Consider the following 21,536-nt stretch of genomic DNA (forward strand, 5'->3'; position numbering starts at 1 on the left):
ACCACAACAACAGAGCAACATGGGAAGTGGGATTAACTGAAGCCTAGAGAAGCAAGTCCTTGCCCAAGGCCAGACAGTTTACATTGGAAGAGCTAGGGATCAAACCCAGGGCTTTGGGCATACTGGATGAGAACTCTACCAATCAAGCCACACCCCCAACTGGTAAGTAAAATAGCCTTTTAAGGGCTGGGGCTGTCGCTCAGTGACAGAGCTCTTGCCTCGAATATAAAGGCCATGGTTTGGTCTCCTGTAACAACAACAACAACAACAAAAAAGTAAAATAAAGTACCCGGCATGGAACAAAGTCTGTAGTCTCAGTTCTCAGCAGCCCAAGGATCGCTGGAGTCTAAGTATTTGAGATCTCGTTTCAAACTAAAATTAACACACTTTTGCTATCCTGGAAGTCTAACATGCAGATGAGGAAAAGAAAAGGGGAACAAAGCTGTCATTCTGTGCCCCCGGTGAGTCTCAGGGTAAACATCTTATTGCCTGGCTTCTTTTTATGAATGCAAATGTTCTAATCAATATGAGATCCTACTGTCTGCTGTCAGTAACAGCTCCAGCCTCTTCCTGCCAACCCATCTATAGCTTTCTTCTTTAAAAACCATTTATTTGATTAAACATATGTATTTGTATGTTCACGTCTCCATGTATGTGAATCACATGTGCTTAGGTGTCAAGATATCCAGACAGATCTCCTGAAGGATAGACAGATCCTTAGAGGCTATACAGATTCTCTGGAAGCTATACAGAGCCCCTGGAGGCCAGACAGATCTCCTGGAGACCAGACAGATCTCTGGAGGCTATGCAATCTCCTGAGTCTGGAGTATGGAGAGCTGTGAGACACCTGCTGTGTTTTCTGGGAACTTTAACACTAGTCCTCAGGCTTAGGGCTAGTAAGGAAAGCAAGCCACGCCCTTCTCTAGCCCTCAGCTACATCTTTCCACTTCACAGTTCATACTCAGCTTCCTTCGTTGTCCTTCAGGCTGATTGCTGGAAATATGAGTCCTCTTCACACCTCAAGGCCTCCAGGCATGAGCCTTCTAGTCTCAACTTTACCAGTCTCTGTGTTATAAAGATCTGGAGGACTGAGTCAGCTGAATCCCCTGGAAAATGGGTGTGTGGGCTTGCCTTTAAGGGATCATTCTGATTCTGTTAATTGATGTGGAAAGACCCATTTTGCCAGGGGCGGGGCCGTTCTGAGGCAGGGGTCCTGGACTGCAGGAACAGGGGTCTGAAGAGCAACACTCATCTCCATCTCTGTGGATGAGACGTGACCAGCTGCTTTGAGCTCCTCTGGCCTTGATTTCTCCACCACAGAGGATTATGCTTGAATTTCGGGCCAAGATAAACCCTGTCTCTTGTAAGTTGCTTTCGTTAGCATATTTTAATCAGTGACAGGAAATGACACTAAGTTTCACTTTGGGACTGACTTATTTTGTTCATTTTATTCCTTGTCTTCTACACTTACAGGCCAGAGCCATTCGGTGTATTGGTCACAATGCCAACATACCTGACAATTTAAGGGAAGAAAAGCTGATTTGGGCTCATGGTTTTGGAGGGTTCAGTTTATCGTGAGGTAAGTCAGGTTTGAGGCATCCAGAGTGTGTGATGGTGACTGCTGACATGGAACAGTTTGGGAAACAGAGAGAGCTAGACAGGAAGTGGGAAACAGAGAGAGCTAGACAGGAAGTGGGAAATCTTCAAAGACATACCCCTAGTGGACCTTCTGTCAGTCAGGCCCCACTTCCTAAAGGTGTCATAAAGCCAGAAGCCAGGGTTTGACCATCCAAAACATGAGGCTATAAGGAAAAATTTTAGATTCGGATACAGGTATAGGCCTGCTATTCTGGCTATGTGGGATGCTGCGTATGAGGAGCATAGGTTCAAGACTGGCCTGAGTAATTTAATGAGACCCTGTCTCTAGATGGAATGGTAAAAAGAGATCTGTGAACACGGCTAAATGCTTGGCCTGGCTTTCATCCCCAGTGCTGTCGTAGGGGATGTGGGGATGGGGGAACCACAACTCCACATCTATATACATAACAATAGAGTTGGTGGCACCTCCTACTCACATTCCTGGGGAGGCTAGAGTGGGAGAGACCTGCTGCAGGACTGGGTACCATCTTGTCCCAGCTGTGAGGTCCTTTAAACTTCTTGCTTGGGTCTTGCAGCACAGAAACTGAGGACCTAAGAGCAGCCTCTAGACCATCAATCCTTGCAGTACAGCAAGGGTCTTTTTTCCCTATCCCAACCCCCACACAGAATCTGTGGGGAACATCTGTACAGGGCCAAGATGCATGAGAATAAGAGCCTCATGTCAAGAACACTGTGACTCCCAGAGCAGTGACCGGAGCTGGGACATCCTCTTTGTTTCCCCCTGAGCCTGGCCTCAGGGCTCAGCCAACCTTCCCTATCTGAGCATCTAGTTCGAGAGAGCTCTAGACCTGGCCTGTAGGCCAGCCCCCAGCCTCCTCCCCATCCCCCACCCACCACACTGTTATCCAGAGAAAGCCCTGTGCGTGTCCTTGCCTTTTAGAGAGACCAGCTTTGTACTGGCATGGGGTTGTGGACACAGCTGTCAGGCTCCCAGGATCTGCCAGCTCAGCAGGGCTCAGGGTCCCCCTGGGAAGGAGGGGCCTTAACAGGCAACAGAGGACACTGGGTAGGACGCTCTGACCCCAATTCTGAGCAGCATCCGTTTTTTTTACTTCGACGTAAACCAAGCCTCAGAATCTGGAAGGCCCACCAACCAACTCAGGGAACTTGCCCCTCCCCTGACATGTTTTTAATCTGCTTCCACCCCGCCATGCTAGCCTTGTACTTCATGACTGCCTGATGTGAGCCAAGCACTCACCAATAGGGACTGAAGACATGTTTCAGTTGGTGAGGTGTAAGCACAAGGACCAGAGTTCAAATCCAGAACCTACATTAAAAAAAAAAAAAAAAAAGATCAGGCCTTTCTGACAGTTCTTACTTGGATTCCCAACACTGGTGAGGAGGAGACAGGAAGGCCCCTGGGGTTCATTGGCCAGGCTGAGTAACCTACCTGGTGACTTCCAGGCCAGTGCAAGACTCAAAAAAAAAAAAAAAGGATGGTACCTGAGGAACAACACCTGAGGCTGTCCTCTGACCTCTACACACAGGTGTGCGCGCACACACACACACACACACACACACACACACACACACACACTCTCTCACACGCATGCACAAGTGAGTAGCTGTATTATTTACTTTTCTGTTGCTGTGACAAAACACCATGACAAGTCAACTCACAGAAGAGGTTATTTGGATTATGGTTCCAGAGGGATGAGGGTCCATAATGGCAGAGCAGAAAGAAGCATGACAATGGATTACAGACATGGTGGTGGCGGGGACAGAAAGCTGAAAGTTCACAGACAGAACCAGAAGCACAAAGCAGAGAGAGCAGAGAGAGAGACTGGAAGTGTCTGAAGGATTTTCACTCTCAAGCCCCGCCCCCCCCAATGATGTGGAGGTCCAGGCTGCACCCCCTATATCTCCCCGGACTAATAACTCGGAATCAAGTATCCGAATGCCCGAGACTACGGGACTTTCTCATTCAATCCACCATGGTAATGGAGACAAAATTGGCCAGTAGATCTCTCTTTACTCCAGCATCTAAGAATGTTAAGACTCTGGCTGTTAATTAAGAGAATTGTGTGGGCAGAATTGCCTGCTTCTCTGATGTAACTGTGGGCCACACCCTGATCTATCATCTCATACAGAGGTTATTTAATCTGCACGGCACAGGCAGCTCTTATTATTACTGTCCCCTTCTACAGATGAGGAAACTGCGGCCCAGAGACGTTTAGGGCCCTATCTACAGCCACATACATGATGAGACAGAGCTACATTGTTTCATTTTGAAGCATTGAGGTGAAGAATCTCTACCCTTAGACTGAGACTTGACTACCAACCCTCAAAATGCCAGATGTGATGACTGGACCCCCCACTGGGAAATCCTCTCTGTTCAGTCAGCCTTTGCCCTTGGGCTAGGCCTTTAAATTCTGAGGAGAGAAAAATCATTAAGCTGAATTTCTATCTCCAGCTTAGTCTAAAGACTGTGCTAGGCAGCTAATGCTGCATTAATGCTGCCTAGCCAACATCCCAAAGCCGGTTGGTATAAAACAGCATTCCTGTGTTCTCACTCTCTACAGCACAGTCTCCCTTGGCTGCATGGTTGTGCTTCGGGAAGCAGATGTTTCCAGTTACTGTGGACATTGGCTCACGTGAGAAATACCTGAAGGACAGGTTCGAGACTGAAAGTTTCTTTGACTCATGGTCTCAGAGGTTATGGCTGGAGTCACTGCTTTGGGATCACAGGGAGAGATAACAACATGGGATCCATCGGTTATCTGGGCATTCCTTAGTCCAGTCCAGGGCACCAGACAATGAACCATCCCAGACTCAGGCTGAAGGGCAGCAGCCATATGGGACCTGTTTAGCTTCTGTCGACCTCTTAGCTCACTGCTCAGTACAAAGTACATAGTGAGGTTACAGTTCAGGGGCTGAGGGAGCATTCAACCCTCCACAAAGCCATGGCCAAGGGACTAAGTGTAATGCAACCCTAGGGCAGTGGAGAATTGGGATCAAGTGTGCAAACTTCTATAAAAAGGTGTGCAGCTCAGCCTGTGGCCGAATATCAGGTGTGAAATCTCCAGAAGCTGATGAGGTCTTGGGTCCTGTGTGTGTGTGTGTGTGTGTGTGTGTGTGTGTGTTTTCCTCCTGAGCCCCCTGTCTTTTTTTTTCTTTTCTTGTTTTAAATGTGGGTTCTAGGGTTGAAAGTCACGCACTCACGCTTGTAAAGCGAGTGCTTTGGTGACTAAGCCACATCCCCAGCTCCTGGACACCTTATAACGGGAGAAGCTCCCAGGATATTAAAAATCAAGGCATGCTAACATGGTTTACAATAATTGCGGCATAGATTTAGATGTTTACATTTAGTAAATTAATGCTCTTAGCACACACGCAAATTGCCGAGCAATATAATTATGCTATTCACAAGAAAATTACAGGATTTTAAAAATTATTAATTACTGGTATACTCTGGGCAGTGGGGTCTAGCAACAGGCCACAGTATGATGTTTGCTGATGAACGTCTTCATTTATTCTGGTTAGGGTCCTCAGCCCAGGACAATGACCGCCTTTGGAAATGGTGCCCGAGTCCTAACCCCAAAGCTTTCCTTATGTGTTCAACATACCTTGGACACTTGTTTAAAACCTTGGAGCCTTCAGTCACCCCCAGAGCCCTAACTTAATAGGAAGATGGTCTTTTTTAAAAAAGAATTATTTATTGTATGTATAGGAGTACATACTGTAGCTACTGTCTTCAGACACATTAGATGAGGGCATCGGATTTCATTGCAGGGGGCTGTGAGCCACCATGGCTGCTGGGAATTGAACTCAGGACCTCTGGAGGAGCAGAGCCAACTCTCCAGCCCAGGAAGGTGGTCTTTAATGTGGTGCCGAGGTGTCACTATTTTATTTTCTCCAAAATTCACAGGGCGACTTTGATGCTTCATCAGTTGGGGTGGAGAACCATTGTGTTAGGGGATAGAGAGGTCTGAGGCACTCTGGGATTACAAAATGTAAGATGAGACTCATTCGTGTTTTTTAAGATTTATTTATTTATTCATGCGAGACACACCAGAACATCGGATCTCATCACAGATGGTTGTGAGCCACCATGTGGCTGCTGGGAATTGAACTCAAGACCACTGGAAGACCAGTCAGTGTTTTGTTTTTTTTTTTAAGACTTATTCATTTATTATATATAAGTACACTGTAGCTGTCTTCAGATACACCAGAAGAGGGCATCAGATCTCTTTACAGATGGTTGTGAGCCACCATGTGGTTGCTGGGATTTGAACTCAGGACCTCTGGAAGACCAGTCAGTGCTCTTAACCGCTGAGCCATCTCTCCAGCCCCTCATCCATGACTTTGAAGTGTCCATCCTCCTCGCTGGTGGAGGATAACACTAGAAAGCTCTACCTCTCTTTTGCTGGATAAGAGTCAAGAGGCGTTCTACCTGATGGCCCTGGTGGCCACCTCAGAGCCACCAAGGAAGCCCTGGGATGCAGAGGAAGGCAGTGGCAGGAAAGCCTTCATCACGCCACAGCGGAAGCCTACTCACCTTCCATGGGCAGACGACACTCCTCTTGTTGCATCTCCTGTATCTGCTGCCCTGGGGTCAGGTGAGGGGTTCCATGTGAGATGCTCAAGATGATAATTATGGCGATGGATGACTAGGAGGACAGGGTGGGAAGGACATGCGACCAGGCTTTCACTGTGCTGAGGAAGCCCCAGGGGCCTGCTACATCACAGTGTGGGCCTTTGGCTTGCGTATAGCAGGCACTTGATAAATATCTGCCCAGTGGGATGGGTGCTTTATGCTTTCATTTCCCTTTGCCTAATGCTCTGATCTCTACCAGATGCCAAGGAGGGAAATAATCTGATTATCTGATTAAAGCGATATGGCCCTCACACCAGCCGCTCCAGGCCTAAGCCAACAGGGCAGATCTGTGCGGGTTAAGAAGCTTATCATTTAAGGAGTGAAATAACCAGGCAGGGAGAGCAATCCACGAAGCAGGTCCCCCTCCCCGCAAGTGTCCGGTGACTCAAGTTCAAACCCTAGAAGCTGCGTAAGTATGGAAGGAGAGAGCCGACTCCACAAAATTGTCCTCTGAGCTTCATGTACATACTGCGCTGTGTTCTCTCCACCCTTCCCCTTCACACACAAATAACTTCTTAAAATTTTCTCTCTCTCTCTCTCTCTCTCTCTCTCTCTCTCTCTCTCTCTCTGTGTGTGTGGTCTGTCTGAGTACATGGCACATGTGGGTGCTAGCACCCAGCGATCCCAGGAGAAGGTGTCTGATGCCCTTGAAGCTGGAGTTGCAGGCAGTGGCGAGCTGCCCGACTCTAGTGCTGGGATTGGAACTTGGGTTCTTTGCAGTGCAAAGTGCTCTTAACCACTGAGCTATCTCTCCAGTCCCATAAATACAGTTTTAAAAGGGTTACATCTTAGCCTGGGTGTTGGTGATGCACATCTTTAATCCCAGCACTCAGGAGGCAGAGGCAGGAGGATCTCTGTGAGTTCGAGGCCAGCTTGGTCTAAAGAGTGAGTTCCAGGACAGCCAGGGCCATATGACGGAACCCTTTCGTAGAAAACAAAGAGGTCACAGCTTTTAGGATTCCACAAATCCACAGATACAGGGAGCATATTTGAGTGGCCCAGAACTTGGGACGGAGGGTGAAGGGCACCTGTTAATGGATAGAGGGAGAAGAAGAAAATGTTCGTCCATCTGCTGGTGATGCTTTCAAAACCTTGGAGTTTTGCTGAGCTGTATGCAGTTACACATATTAAAGGTGTGGATTTCATCTATGAAGCAGTTGTGGGCTATGCAGGCTGTGGAAGGGTAGTTTTTGAGACAGGTTCTCGTTTAGGCAAGGCTGGTCTTGAGCTCCAGACCTTCCTGCCTCTGCCTCCCAAGGAGTGGGATTGCAGACATACACCATTTTTTCCATAGACGTCACCCTGAGCAGATCAGTGTTTTCATGCTGTTCTGTAGATGTGTGTTCATTCTGAGCTCCAGTCCTCATTAGAACAACCTGAGATGTCTTTTGAAAGTCCCAATTCTGGGGTGTGCTCAGACACAGAGAGCCCATTAAGTATCAGATACAGCTGAGGTGGGAAGGAGCACCCACAGTCCCTGCTCTGAGACACAGTGACCAAACAATAACAAAACAGAACATCTGGGTTGACCAAGGAGAGCCTGAGGCCCAGAGATAGGAGTACCTTTGCTTTGGGAGTCCCTGTTAGGCAGGCATATTGATTCATGCACAAGAGCCTGGGCTCTGGAGCTCGGTGGCCTGGGTTCAAATCTCCACTCTACACTCTATAGGTGTTTCAAGCACCTATGCTTCTAGAACATGAGCTGCCCAGTAAGCTCAGGGTCTCTACTGTAAATGGGAAAAGAGGCCACACCACACACAGAGCTTCTCCCAGAGGCTGGCACACCACAAGCACCGGCTTGTGTAACCACGAATCTAGGTGTTTCCATCATGCCTGCCGAAGAGGAAGGGAATATGACTTCAGACTCCACCTGTCAGTCAAGCTAGGTCTTTGAAAATCATGTGAGTTCAGATTCCTGCTCGTTCCATCGGTGACCTGAAGAACGTCACTCCTACAGGCCTGCAAGAGGATCTTACCCATGCTCCTTTTCTATATGGACATTTGTAAGGGTAAGAAGCAGAAATAAGATGGCCTCATCTCTGCTGCATCTGAAAATGGGTTCTTTAGAATGACAACCATTTCCTGTCCACACCTAAAGTTCCACCAATGTTTCCAGGACACTTTCAAGGCAAGTGCAGGACGGGAGTTTTCAGTATGAGAAGTGCAGTCTCTGATAAGACCACTAGGGGTCTCCACTCTCCACCAAATGGCTTCTTCCTGGACCCTATCAAGGGTTTGACTCCCAGCGTCCTTGGAACACAGGGCTAAATGGTGACTATTGTGGACCAGGGACTGCAGACCCTGGCCTCCCAGAGTGCCATCAGTCCTTCCTCCTATTCACAAGAATCAGGTTACATCTGAAGATGTCAAAGTTCAAGGTAATGTTAAGATACATCAGAGGTTTCTCTCATTATAAGAACAGTATCCTGAAATTTAGATTCTGTGCTCTCCCTTCTATACCAGGGAGCTGCTCTGGGAAGGGTCGTGACAGGATGGGTGCAGCTGGGACTCCAACGCTGTTCCACCCCATCCATCCGAAGCCTGTTCTCTTTCTGTCACTCAGCATCACAGAGAAAGGACACTTTGGGTTCAGCTTCTGGAAAGACCAACTGTCCCCCAACCCCCAACCTCCTACACTCAGTCACTCACAGACACCGTCACACTTAGGACACACACACACACACACACACACACACACACACACACACACACACAATCCCAGCAGCCCAGTAGAACACAATTCGAGCCTTTCACACCAGGCTTTCGTGGAGGGGGTGAGCCATGTAGAGACAGTACAGATGCGTTGTTCTAATCCAACCATCTTCGTGGCTTTTCTTTTCTCCTCCTTGAATGTACTTGCATCGGGCTGGGGGGTGGGGGGCTGTCTTCATGGTTCCTATGAGAACGGTGCTTTTTATTGAATAGAGGCTCGTGTATGGGTTTTGCCTGCTATTATAAAAGCAATCCTTGCCATTGGGGAAAACACAGAGACACCAGGAGAACAGAACCACCCCCGTGCCCACCCCCAGGGACAGCCCAGGCTGACACATGGGCACTGTCCTTCCCACCCTTTCCTCCTCTGCGCACCCTCTGCTACCACAGGGCCCTGGAGTTCCTGTCCTGTCTGGGTTGTTTTGGGTCATCATGGTGCATTAGGACAGAGTCCCAGGGACCTTTGCGTTTGCCTTCTGGGGCGGGCATAGGATGGTTTCTCAGGCTCTGTTGCAGAAAGCTGTCCCCCGAGAGTAACAGCTATAACCATATTCATCAGAGCAGCCGTGAAGACTTACAAGAGAGCTTCAGAATTGGCTCTGCCGAGAATGACGAGATGGCTCAGTGGATAGAGCACTTGCTGCACAAACGTGAGGTCCTGAGTTCGGGTCCCCGGCACTCATAAAAAGCCGGGTGTGGCGGCATACATCTGCAACCACAGCCTTCAGAAGTAAGAACAGGAGGATGCCCAGAGCTTACCAGCCAGACAGTCTAGGCAATCAACCAACTCCGGTTTCAGTGAGAGACCCATCAGCAAGGGTCTGGTGAGGTAGCTCAGTGAGTATAGGCACGTGCCACAAGCCTAAGTACTTGAATTTGAGTCCCCGATGCCACAGTGGAGAGAACCAACTCTTGAGAGTTATCTTGTCCTCCATACATGTGGTGGTATGCATGTGCCTGTACCGACATACATACCATACGTGCACACACTGATATTAAAGTAAGGTGAGGATATTGACCTCTGCCCTTCGTGTGCATGCACATATGAATGCACACACACACACACACACACACACACACACACACAGAGAGAGAGAGAGAGAGAGAGAGAGAGAGAGAGAGAGAGAGAGAGAGAGAGATATCGGGCCTGTAGACAGTCCTTCATAGAAGAAGTGGGGAGGGTCCGCCCACCTGAGATTGCAGCTAGGACATCCTGAGCCTCCCCACCGGCTGCATGAGTTGCATGTGGTGTAGTGGTCTTAGGAGGTGCTGCAGAGTGAATGGAGAGTTACGAAAGACGGTGTCTTACTTCACGCTGCGGTGAGACTCTTCCATGACATGGCTGTTTGGGGGTGTCATCACGTTCCTTAAAGTGAAACCAGTAAGCTCGTCCTTGGAATCATTGCTGCGGTCAGTCAGTGGTGACCTATCTGGGGTGAGTAGCCACTTGAGTTCACGCAGAGTTCACTCAGTGGGTCATGCGCCTTCACCTCATGGAGCCTGCTCTTTCACAATGGGTAGGCTAATGAGAGGGAAGGGAAGGCCAGAAGCTCCCACAATACACAGAATTTTACCAGAATAATCAGGAGATCAGGAGACAGAGCTGGAGAATCCTTAACTCTGCACAGCCAAATGCATCATAACAACCTTGGTAATCTTGTCTCCTCACCAACGCCAGCTATAGACTTTGCAGGCAGGCAAGCTCAGACAGACCCTGCTCATAGCCTATGGCTCTGTGGCCATTCTTGGAATTCTTATATTTATGTTTTAAAACATGTGTGCATGTGTGTGTGTGCACATGTAGAGGTCAGAGAACAACTTGTAGGGGTCAGTTCTCTCTTTCCATCGTGTGGGTTCTCGGGAGCCAACTCACGTCAGGGTTGGTAGCAAGCGCCTTTCCTTAGTAAGGCAACCTCGCCGGCCCCACTATTTTGGAGCTTTTAATCAGTTACGTGTGAGAGCCCCACATTTCCTTTTCCATTGAGCTCTGCAAATTATGTAGCTGGCCTGTTCCTAATAATAATACCAATTACTGACAGAGCCGGCTGCATGCTTGGCACCGTGTAGTTTTTTCTCTCCCATATGTAATTCACCTGCCCCTCACAGCAGCCAGGTGTAAATTGCTTCTCTTCAAAGCCAACCCACGTGAGAAGGCGCGCCAGGCACTAGGTAGTTCATATATGCTGGTGCCCCAAAGGCTCTCAGCGGGGCAAGAGGTACCATTACCACCCCCATTAGAGTCGGGAGCTGAAGTCCGGGAGAGGTAACTCACCACAGTTTGTAGCTAGGGAGGGTTCCAGCTGCTATTTCAGTCCCCACTTGTCACTCCTGTGCCTTCTACATTGTGTGGAAGCCAGCACATGCCCTGTCTAGTCAGGGCTTGTCTCATGTGCTTTGTACCCCCTGCTGCCCCCCTCTCAGCTGTGTGTGGGCACCCCACAGTGTCTGGGTGGGCAAGTACCTCTACCCACACTGTCAGTTCTCATTCCTGCCACCTCCTAGTGTGACAGCTGCTGCACCAGGCCCAGGTGTGCAATCTGTGCCCCCTCCCCCAGACACAGAGCCTCGGGACCAGAAGGTGTCACTTTCTATCTCTCCTTGTGGTGCTGAGCTCATGAGCCTCCCAGACTACAGCTGCTGCTCCTGGGACTGGAGCAGTGCCGGTTACTGCTAAGATGACAGTCCCAGGGGGACTGAGGGGACTGGAAGCCAGTCTGCAGGGAGCCTCACATGCTCAGTGTGGCTCCTGCAGCTTCTTGTCTGAGAGTGAGGTGACGAGGCTGGGCTCTGCAATTAAGGATTTAGGATCTGGGCATACATAACCCTGAGTTCAAATCCTAGGTTCAGCACTTAACAGTCCCCTGGAAAAGATAAAAGAGCAAAACCATAGGTGGCCTGGGTGAGGTTCTCAGCCCTAACAGAGAGCCTAAATGTCAAATGACATCTTGGGCACTTACTACATGTGGGACACTGTACTATTCCAGGACTCACCCTGTGCCTCTGGGCTCTGTGGGGACTGAGCAGCCTGGTGACTGTGCAACCCTTCCTTGGTGCCCTGTAAGCCATTATGCTAAGTATGACTGAACAGGACTGCTACTGAAGCCTCAGCAGATTAGATGCCCTACTGGGAGGGTCAGAGACAGGGCATGGTGAGGGAGAAGGCCAAGTTCAGGGCCCTGTTTCCATAGCTCTGGGAATCTGTGGTTGAGGCCTTGCGTCTCTGGACACCAGGCTGGTGACTGAGGATCAGGAAGAGAGGCACCAGGAGGCTTTACACGAGGCATAGAACAGTCTACTTAAAGAAAGGCAACTCTGTCCATGGAGCAGGCCAAGCCCCATGTCAGCCTACGCTCTCTGCCAGTCTCTCGACCCTCCTGGCGTGGGGGTAAAGGGCAGAGCTTTGGGATCGGGTCTGTCTCCCCAACTCTTAGCAAGTCCCCTCTTCTCCATTGGCCCAGCTCTCAGGCCCTCTCCCCATCACTGTGCTCACCAGCCCCTGAGGAGCAGGCTAACACACTCATTGAGATGCTGCGGTGGAGGTGGGGCCTGAGAGGACTTTTGTAACCAGCTCCGAGGAATGCAGGACCACACACTCTGAGTAGCCAGCATTCAAAACGCCACAAAAATACAGGTCGTGAAAATTAATCCTAATTCGGGATGTTGGGTTCTCAGCCTGATCTGACTAGAGCAGACTTTGATGGCCTGTCTGAGAGAAAATTACCCTGCAGAGGTCACAGGAATCCTCATTCAAGGCTCAGGAGCACTAAAACTGGTTTTACCCCCAAGAGGATGAAACAGGGTGAGGGGGTACCTTCAGCTTGGTTTCCAAACACGAGCTTGTCCCAGCTGCCTCAGAACTACGTGAAGATTGAGAAATGTATAGACTCCGAGTCACAAAAGAAGGAGAGTGAAGGATACCCTGAAAGGGGGCAGAAAGTACTCACTCACAGACAGTGAGATGTACGAGAGTGGGGCGAAGGGGAGGAGAGCGGGATGGGGGGTTGGAAGGCTCCGAGGCCTAGAGAGTCAGCTTTGCAGTATGGGAATGCCCCAGACATGATGTGCAACTGGATCTGTTTCCTACTAAACCGAACGCAGAAACAACGGGTGTCCAAAAGGCAAGTGCCACCAGCTGGGTGACTTCAGTTCAATCCTTGGACCCACATGGAGAGAGGAGAGAACCAACTCTTAAAAGCTGCCTGTCCTCTAATCTCCACACATACCACAGCATGGCATATGCCACATACAACCGTACATACACCACCCACCTCACACACAAATGGAATAAGTGTCGAAGAAGCGGTTTCTTGGTGTAGCAGTGCATGCTTGGATCCCAGCACTTAGGGGGCAGGAGTAGGTGGGTCTCTGTGAGTTTGAGGCCAGCCGGGCAACAGTGAGACCCTGGCTCAAAAACAAAAGCAACAAACAAACAAAAAGCAGTTAAAATTGAGGCTCAGCTGATACGACACTTGCCTACCAAGCACAAGGGCCTCTCGGTTCAACCCCCAGCATTGTACAAATCAAGCACAGTGGTCCATACCTGGATCCAGCCCAGCACTCAGGAGCTGGAGAAGCAGGAGACTCAGAAGTCCAAGGTCAGCCTTGGATGCACAGTGAATAGAAATCAGTCTGAGCTAATGAGACCCTAAAACACTCAGTATGATTCCAAGACAATGGTCCAGGCCTGTGATTCCAGCACTTCGGAAGATCTCTTGTTCAAGGCCAGCCTGGGTTACGGGGCAAGGCCTTGTCTCTAAAGCAGGCAGGAGAGGGGCTGAGATACTAAATTTTACATTATGACCTTTTGTGCACTTAAAAAAATTCTTTACAACCCTGCCCCTGGCACCAAAGATCCTTTACTCTCATCTGAGGGATTTGATTTTTTTACTCTCCTGGTTGGGGCTAGGAGGTGGGGAGTCAGACACACGACTTTCTCATGCAGAGCCAGGCTCAGAACCCTCTGAAAAAGCAAAGGCTGTACAGCTGGCGGCGAGAAGCCCTCCCCTCCTCCCCCTGCCCTCACAGCCTCCCTGCCTAGCTATCATAGAAACCCTGTGCCCTCATCTTGCCTCTGTCAGACCTAGCGGACTTCTGAAGCACACATCCAATGCCGGCACGCGGTTCTGCAGCTCCGTGAAAACCCTCCCAGCCTCCTGCTGGCCTTTGTAAATACAAGAAGCAACTTCAACAGAGCCTGCTCAGGGAGGGACGGCCACACGCTGGGCCAGGCAGCCTCTGGTGTGGGCAGAGGTCCCACCAGGGTCCCAGTCCAAAAGACAGGACAGGATTGGGCTGCGAGAAGCTTTCAAAAGAGAAAGCTGTTTTGAGCTGAGCCTTGGAAACGGAGGTGGTGTTGGGTAGAGCCCCCAGGGAAGGAAAGAGGAGGTAGGACCCAGGGTAGGGGACAGCAGGGAAAGGAAAAGGAGGTACATCTCAGGGGTGACAGGCAATCAGGAGACCTGCACTGCTGGAGGCAGGAGTAGGAGGGAGACCATAGAAAAAGATAAAAAGCCAGTTTGCCTGGAGCTAAGGACTGGGAGCTCTCAGGGCTGCCTCGGTCTGTCCATCCCCAAGGTGGCTTCGGGTTTGGGATCTGGTTGCAGGCTCTAGGATGCCCCCATTGCTTTCCCTGCTCCTGGCTGGGGGCCTTAGGGAAGGTGGTCTTGTTCCCAGCTACCCGCCCCTCTAGGCTCAGCTCACCTCTCCTGCCAGCCTGTGGATCATGTCTCCTCCCAACAACACAGTTTTATCGACAGGCTTATCTCTAGGCACTCATAATAGGTGTTTAGTAAAATCTGGTGGCCCATAGCATGCATAGGTCTAAGAAGGAAACCCCTGCAGATTCCTAGACCCCAGCCCCACCAGGGCCCCTGGGTCTTCCTAGGACATCAGAGATGAGTCCGGGGGTCACTGTAAGAGGTCCACCCTAAGGGAGGTGGAGTCGCAAGTCTCACTTCTCTCATGTCCAGCCACCCCAGCAGGCTCCCAGGCAATCTCAACAGGTCTGGTCAGAAGCCCCCAGGCTGCACCACTCATTGTCAGCCTCAGCTGCACAGAGGAATCCAAAACTGTTCCCATTCCCAGCACGGATTTCAGAAAGCTCCCTTCCACCCAGAAGCATCAAAAGTGTTTTTACATTCACTGGCACTCACAGGGAGGCCTCTTCTCCCTACCCACATCCAACCATACAGCCTCTCAGCTAGGGCCCAGCTCGGCATAACAGCCACAGCTCCTGGAGGACCCCAAGTTCATCCCAGAGACCACTGTCTTGTGATCCCGCCATGGGGTCATTGTGATGTAGCTCATGCGATACTTCTGTTTTTCAGGACTAGGGAAAGCAGAGATAGCCCTGTGAACACCGGCAGAGAACTCATCGAATCGTTGTTGGCAGGAAGGTTATATTGGGTACAGATGTAAGCTTGTTCCTAGGACAGGTATGTTAATAAGAGCTAAAACTTCTAAGAAAGCCCGGAGGTGGAGGGAGAGATTAATACATCAGAGTCTACGGTCACAGTGAAACAGCACCCAGAGAGCACCCATCGATAACTAGGAAGCCCTGGCTTCTCACCTCCTCACTACCAGCACCTGTGGTCCCCAACAAATCTGTGCCCCTGGGGACCTGGGAGCCAGCACTGTGCAAGGCTGGTTTCCCAAGTCACGGATGGAGGCTTCGGTGTGATCCGTACGGGGTATCATCTCAGCTTAGGAGACTGAGGAAACCGAGGTTTGCTGAATGAGATGAGATTTGTCCCAGTTGGCAGTGAGTGCTAGGCTCTACATGGACCCTGCCTTCAGTCTCCGATTCTAGCCTGGACCACAGGATGGCCAGGAAGACGTTCTCTTGCTGTCCACGAGGAGGCGCCAGTTCTCCCTGTTGGTACCAAATGCCTTCAAGACCGGGACCCTCAGCCAGAGTGGCTTTCTTTGGTCTCTAAGCGTGGCGGGTTGGGCACTGTCAGCTCTTGGGATGTGGTCCAGAGACACGGCAATCCTTCCTTCAGTTTCTGAGGACTGGTAGGGAGAGTATGAAATCCACAAGGACCTGGGGGCCTATTATCACCCTCCTCAGGTCTCATGGGAACCCCAGTGTGTTAGATCAGAGTGGAGTCAGCTATAAATGGCAGAGGCTCAGAAAGGTCTGGTAACTGGAGGTCACAGACCGGGACTATGGGGTTCTGGCCTTTAGGGGCAGGAGGGTGCTGGTCCCCAGGCCTACGAGCCAGGGTGGTGAAAATACTGCACAGGGTGCTCCACTTATGTCTCAAACGTGATGAACTGAGGGCTCGCATGACGCAGCAAGGCCTGAGCCGCCAGCAGGGCGTCTGCATGGTAAGGGTCTCCCTGGTGTGGGTGCCTCTCTCCAGGGCATTGGCACAGTGAGGGGGACACAGGACTGCTTTGGAAAATCCCAGACTTCCCAGGCAGGTGACAGAACCAGCTCTCCCAGCCAGGCCCAGCAACGTGGAGGCCAGAGCCACCTGACTCTAACTATAAATAGAGAGATGACGGAAGGCTCCGGAAGCCCAAGGGAGGCCAGAGAAAGGGAGTCTGATTCTCCCTAGAGACTGAGGAAGACACACATACGAGGCACTCTTCTGTAGTGTGCCTTCAAGGTCAGCTTGGAGTCCTGCAGACTACCAAGGAGGGGAGTCTTAGCAGGCACTGGCCCAGAGGGTGGGGCAGAGGTGAGCAGGGCTGTGACAGATGACAGGTCCCAAAGGCCAAGGGGCTTTGAAAGCCAGAGGGAAAGGCTTTGTGCTCCGTGCAGAGTCGTGCTCTTACAGCCCTTCTGGCATCATGTTGGAGAACTGGATGAATGTCCAAGAACAAGAAAGGCATAAGAACAAAGAGCGAGTGATTCAAGGCCGCTGGGGGCACAGTGCCAGGAAACACAGCCAGCCTTCCTGTGGAACAGAGGCAGATTATGGGATTCCGGAGGCTGCCAGCTGTTTCCAAGCTAGTTTCCCACCGAACTCCTGATGCCAAGCTGGACACAAAGTCACCTGAAATGAAGACTGCATAGCCCTCATTTCCTTTTAAGATATCTATAGTTCTTCTGTGATGTATAAACCTCTTGGCCCTTCTTTGCTGCCTGCAATATGCATGTGCTTGTTGGAACTGGAACAGCCATTTGGGACCATGAGGTAGAAACCACACGACTTCCACTTAACTACTGAGAAACCAAGAGACAAGAGAAAATGTAGGTACCCATTTGTGGGACTGTCAGACCAGCCCTGAAGCAGATACCTTTGTTTACTTGGGAGAGAAAAAAGCACAGTATTTGGCCACTGTTGCGTTACTGTTGTTGTTATTGTTGTTTTAGCCTCTTTTAGATGAATATATTCTAAGTACATAGTGGTCATTCGCAGATCTCCGGAGAGCACTTAGACATGGGTGTTACAGAATGTCATTTCCCTGGGTCATATAGATGTACTAGGTGATTCTGCATGAAAAATTAGCAGATCCTTTCCAGAATCTTCCCCAGGGAAGTATCAGGGGAATGCCCGACCACGTGGCATGGGTGATATGGATAGAACTCTTTGTCAAGGCAGTCCTCCCTCCAGACAGCCTTGTCTTCTTACTTTAGAAGTGAGAGCCTTGAGACCACCAGGGTCCCTGAAACTTCTACCATTCAATGCTGGGCCAGCCTGGTATCTGCCACTATCCTGTGTATTCCAGGCTGGCTGGCCAGGCTTCCAGCTGATTCTTCCATGTCTGCCGTCTATCTCTGCTGGAATAGCTTTGCGTCATCCCACCCAAGGTTTTACATAGACCCCAAGGATCGAACTCAGTGTTACCAAGCCTCAACATCAAGGGCATTCACCCTCTGAGCCCTCCCCCCACACTCCTATTGGTTTCCTTTGTCCTTCCTGGATGGGTAGGATGGAATGGTCACCCTATGACAATACTAGTCATAAAGCCACCATGTGTCAAAGATCCCAGAGTGCCCCTTACAATACCCAGCTTTCCTTGAGGGGACTGGACATGTCTCTTCCCCTTGCTGGGGTGGAAACCTAGTTTCTGCCCTTCACAGGAACAACTTTTCATTGTGTCACCTAGAGAGATGCTGTTGGAGGCTGGGGAGTGCACCTCTCTATGCACTGGGTCCCTTACTGGATGGTGAGCAAGCGAAGGAGCAGGAGGCAGCAGAGAACCCATTTCCTGCAGCCTGAGCTGCCTCTTTCAGTCTCATATTTACTTTTTGGGCCTTTAAGGAGGGTTGGAGAGCTATAGGGGCACCCCACGCTCACGTCCCTCTTCCTAACATCCACCTTCCAGTGGATTGCACATCCCAGGCCTGGGGGAAACAGGCCACAGGGGTGAGGCAGAGGGAGCCATGGTTGGAGGTGAAGGGGTACAGGGTGAACAAACAAATGGATTCGGACTGCCTTGGGGGAGCCCCACTCCACCGTCAGTTCTGAGAGGCCAGGGCTTTGACCCGGTCAGGTCTTCAGTTCACAATCATGTCTCCTACGGCATTGTGAGCAAGAGGTGACTCAACACGTGTCAAATTTTAGGACAGTGCGTGGTGCCCGAAACCTGCCCACAATGCATGAGCTGCCTGTACGTCATCAGCATTAAGAGCACGCCGCCTCAGGGAGTAACATCGTGAGTGAAACTCAGACCCACAGGCCTCCTCACGAAGGACGTGACCCCACAGGGGTGTAACTTCTCACCTCCTATTTTGTAAAGAGCACTCTCTACCTACCTGATATATCACCTCCCACTCCTGACAAGGGCTGGGCGACTCCAGCTCAAGAGAGTAGTCTTTATCTTGCTCAGTGTCAGAGGCAATCAGGAGTTTGGAGCCTAGATTCTGCCTGGGCTGGACCTGAGTCTGAAATCTCAGTTCCCTGATTCCTTTGGTTGGGACGAGCTGATGCGAATGCCTGCCTGTGGTTTAAACTCAACTCCGTGTGGCTGTTGACAGCCTGGAGTTGGCGGCAAGGGATATCTGGGACCAGAACAGCGACGGGGCAGGGGCTTCCCAGGCCTTCTGATGGATACCCCTGCAGGTTGGCACCCTGTGTGAACCAGAAGTAGGAGTACACGATGATGACATACTTCAGCTCCTGCCATGGGGTAGGGTATGGGGTGCACACCTGAGTATTGCTTTATCCAGCCACTGAATGAGAGGCCATGTCAGCTCAGAATGGAAGAACTGGTCCTACTAGCCTGTCTCTCACCATCTGCCTCCTGCCCCAAGAGGCTAGCTTTACTACCCAATTCTATATATGAGGAACCAAGACCTGAGACCCAGGGTTGGGGCTCCTTTCCATCAAGCCTGACCACAGAATCCCTGCCTGTCCCTACCATGCCTAGATGAAACCACTGCCAACACTTGGGGTGCACAGCTAGCAGGCACACATTCACTTCAACTCTCTGTCCAGCTCTTTCCAGCTGTGTCCTCCCACCCTTTTTCTTTTTACAAAGGTTGGTAACTTTGAACTCCAGTAACTCACAGAAACAACAAGTAAGTTGTCTCCTTCTAGACTTCTTGGAGCTCGGGATAGAGCTTATAGCTGGCAATAGTCCTCTGCAGCTGCCTGCGGTCAGTGTGGAGGCAGCTGGAGGACTTTCTGGAGTGGGCAGCTCTGAGCAGGCCTGGAACGCTGGAAGGTCCTGCATTTGCAGACAGACCAACAACCGGCAGGTGATCTAGGGCATGGCAGTTCTCCTGCCTCTGCCCGTGCATCCCTGTCTAAAGCAGATCGTTGAGAGTCACACTGCAGGACTGGTGATGTGGGTCAGTTGGCAGAGTGCTTGCAGTTTAATCCCCAGCACCGTATAAACTAGATATAGAGTTATGCGTCTATAAACTAGATATAGAGTTACGCGTCTGTAATCCTAGCACGTGGGAAGTAGAGGAAGGAGGATCTGAAGTTTGAGCTGCATGGCGAGTGGCCACCGCTTGGGCTGCGTTAGATACTGGCAAAAGAGAAGGGGAAGGGAAACCGAATAGAGGAGTCCGGACATTGAGGACCCGCCCACTGCAGGGCCCGCCCATTCAGGGCCCGCCCACTGCAGGGCCCGCCCACTGCAGGGCCCGCCCACTGCAGGGCCCGCCCACTGCAGGGCCCGCCCACTGCAGGGCCCGCCCACTGCAGGGCCCGCCCACTGCAGGGCTAACAGGCGACATCACAGACCTTGGACGGACATCATGATTGGGCTCATCCATTTTTGCCTGGTGCTCTATGCTGTATCTGTGGTGTGTACTGGAACCTCACAGCCCCTTTGCCCAGCAGGTGCGCTGTGTTTGGATGAGGAGACATGCCCAGAGAGGCTGACTGACTTGCCGAAGGCGCCACAACTGGCAAGTGGTAGAACAGAAGCCGAGAGCTTGACACTGTCTCATTCAGGATCCTGCATCCCTAACACTTAGGCCACTTCTCCTCCTACACCTTCCCTTCCAGGCTTCCTGTCAGTGGGTAGTGCCATTTTGTTCCCTGGTGATTAGTGGCCCCAGCTGCCACCTGCCATGTGCATTGGGGAGGGTCACTCCTGGAGCTCAGTGCCCCCCATTGGCCTCTGCTATATTCTGACCCATCCCCAAGCTGATGAGAAGTCCTGCCCTCCTCGCTGTCCCCCACCCCAGGGCGTGGGGTGGGGGAGGTCTGGCTCTCTGTCCCCTAAAAACAGGGTCCTGGGGAGGGAGGAGTTTCATCCCCTGTGCTGAGGCTCTGTTGGCTAAATTTAGGTGCTGGGATACAGAAGGAAGATAATAATTAAGGAGTGTTGTGTCACTTTCCCACTGCCTCTCACGTCCCTTGAGCAGTCACATGCCACTCACCACTTGGGGAAAAGCGGGAGGAGGCTTGGGGGGCCAGAAGAGAAGGAAGAAACAGATGGACAGCTGGGCTTGGGAGCAGGGATGTCCAGACATCCCCTCTGGATCTAAGGGTGCCACATTCTGAGGTGTAGGGGCTGCCTGGTCTATTTACCGTCCTGGGGCCCTGGGACCAGGGGACCTTGCAGGAGAGGTTACGGAAGGATAATTTTCCACCAAACACCCCGAGGACTTCCTCCAGTTACCACTATTTACAATCCCAACCTAGTGCTGTAACCCCAAGAGCTCTGCATCAGGGAAAGGAAGGAGCCAGCAATTGATGGTGGGGAAACTGAGGTGCCCAGGTGTGCACAGATGAGTCCTGGGGAGATGGACGTGAACGGAAGCCGGACGGAGCTTAGCCTTGGTCACCACGGCCAAAATATATGACACATTCTAGAGGAAACTTTGCAGAAGAGATGAGATGGCAAGGTCCTGGATCACAGCAGCTGCCTTTTGAGGGTGTTGTGATTTAATTAAGTTGATGAGTTTACAGCAAGTGGGGAGCATTGCTACAGGCTGACTGGCTGTCTTCTTCAGTTGCTCCCGCCTTTGTTTTAAGATTAAATTTTTGTTACTTTGTGTGTGTGCATGAGAGAGAAACAGAGACAAAGACACACACACACACATCATACACACACACACATACACACACACACACAGAGAGAGAGAGAGAGAGAGAGAGAGAGAGAGAGAGAGAACACAAAGTAAGTAATTTAACCGCTGAGCCCCCTCTCCAGC

The sequence above is a fragment of the Rattus norvegicus genome, chromosome 1, assembly GCF_036323735.1.
Source record: "Rattus norvegicus strain BN/NHsdMcwi chromosome 1, GRCr8, whole genome shotgun sequence".
Classification (NCBI taxonomy): Eukaryota; Metazoa; Chordata; class Mammalia; order Rodentia; family Muridae; genus Rattus; species Rattus norvegicus.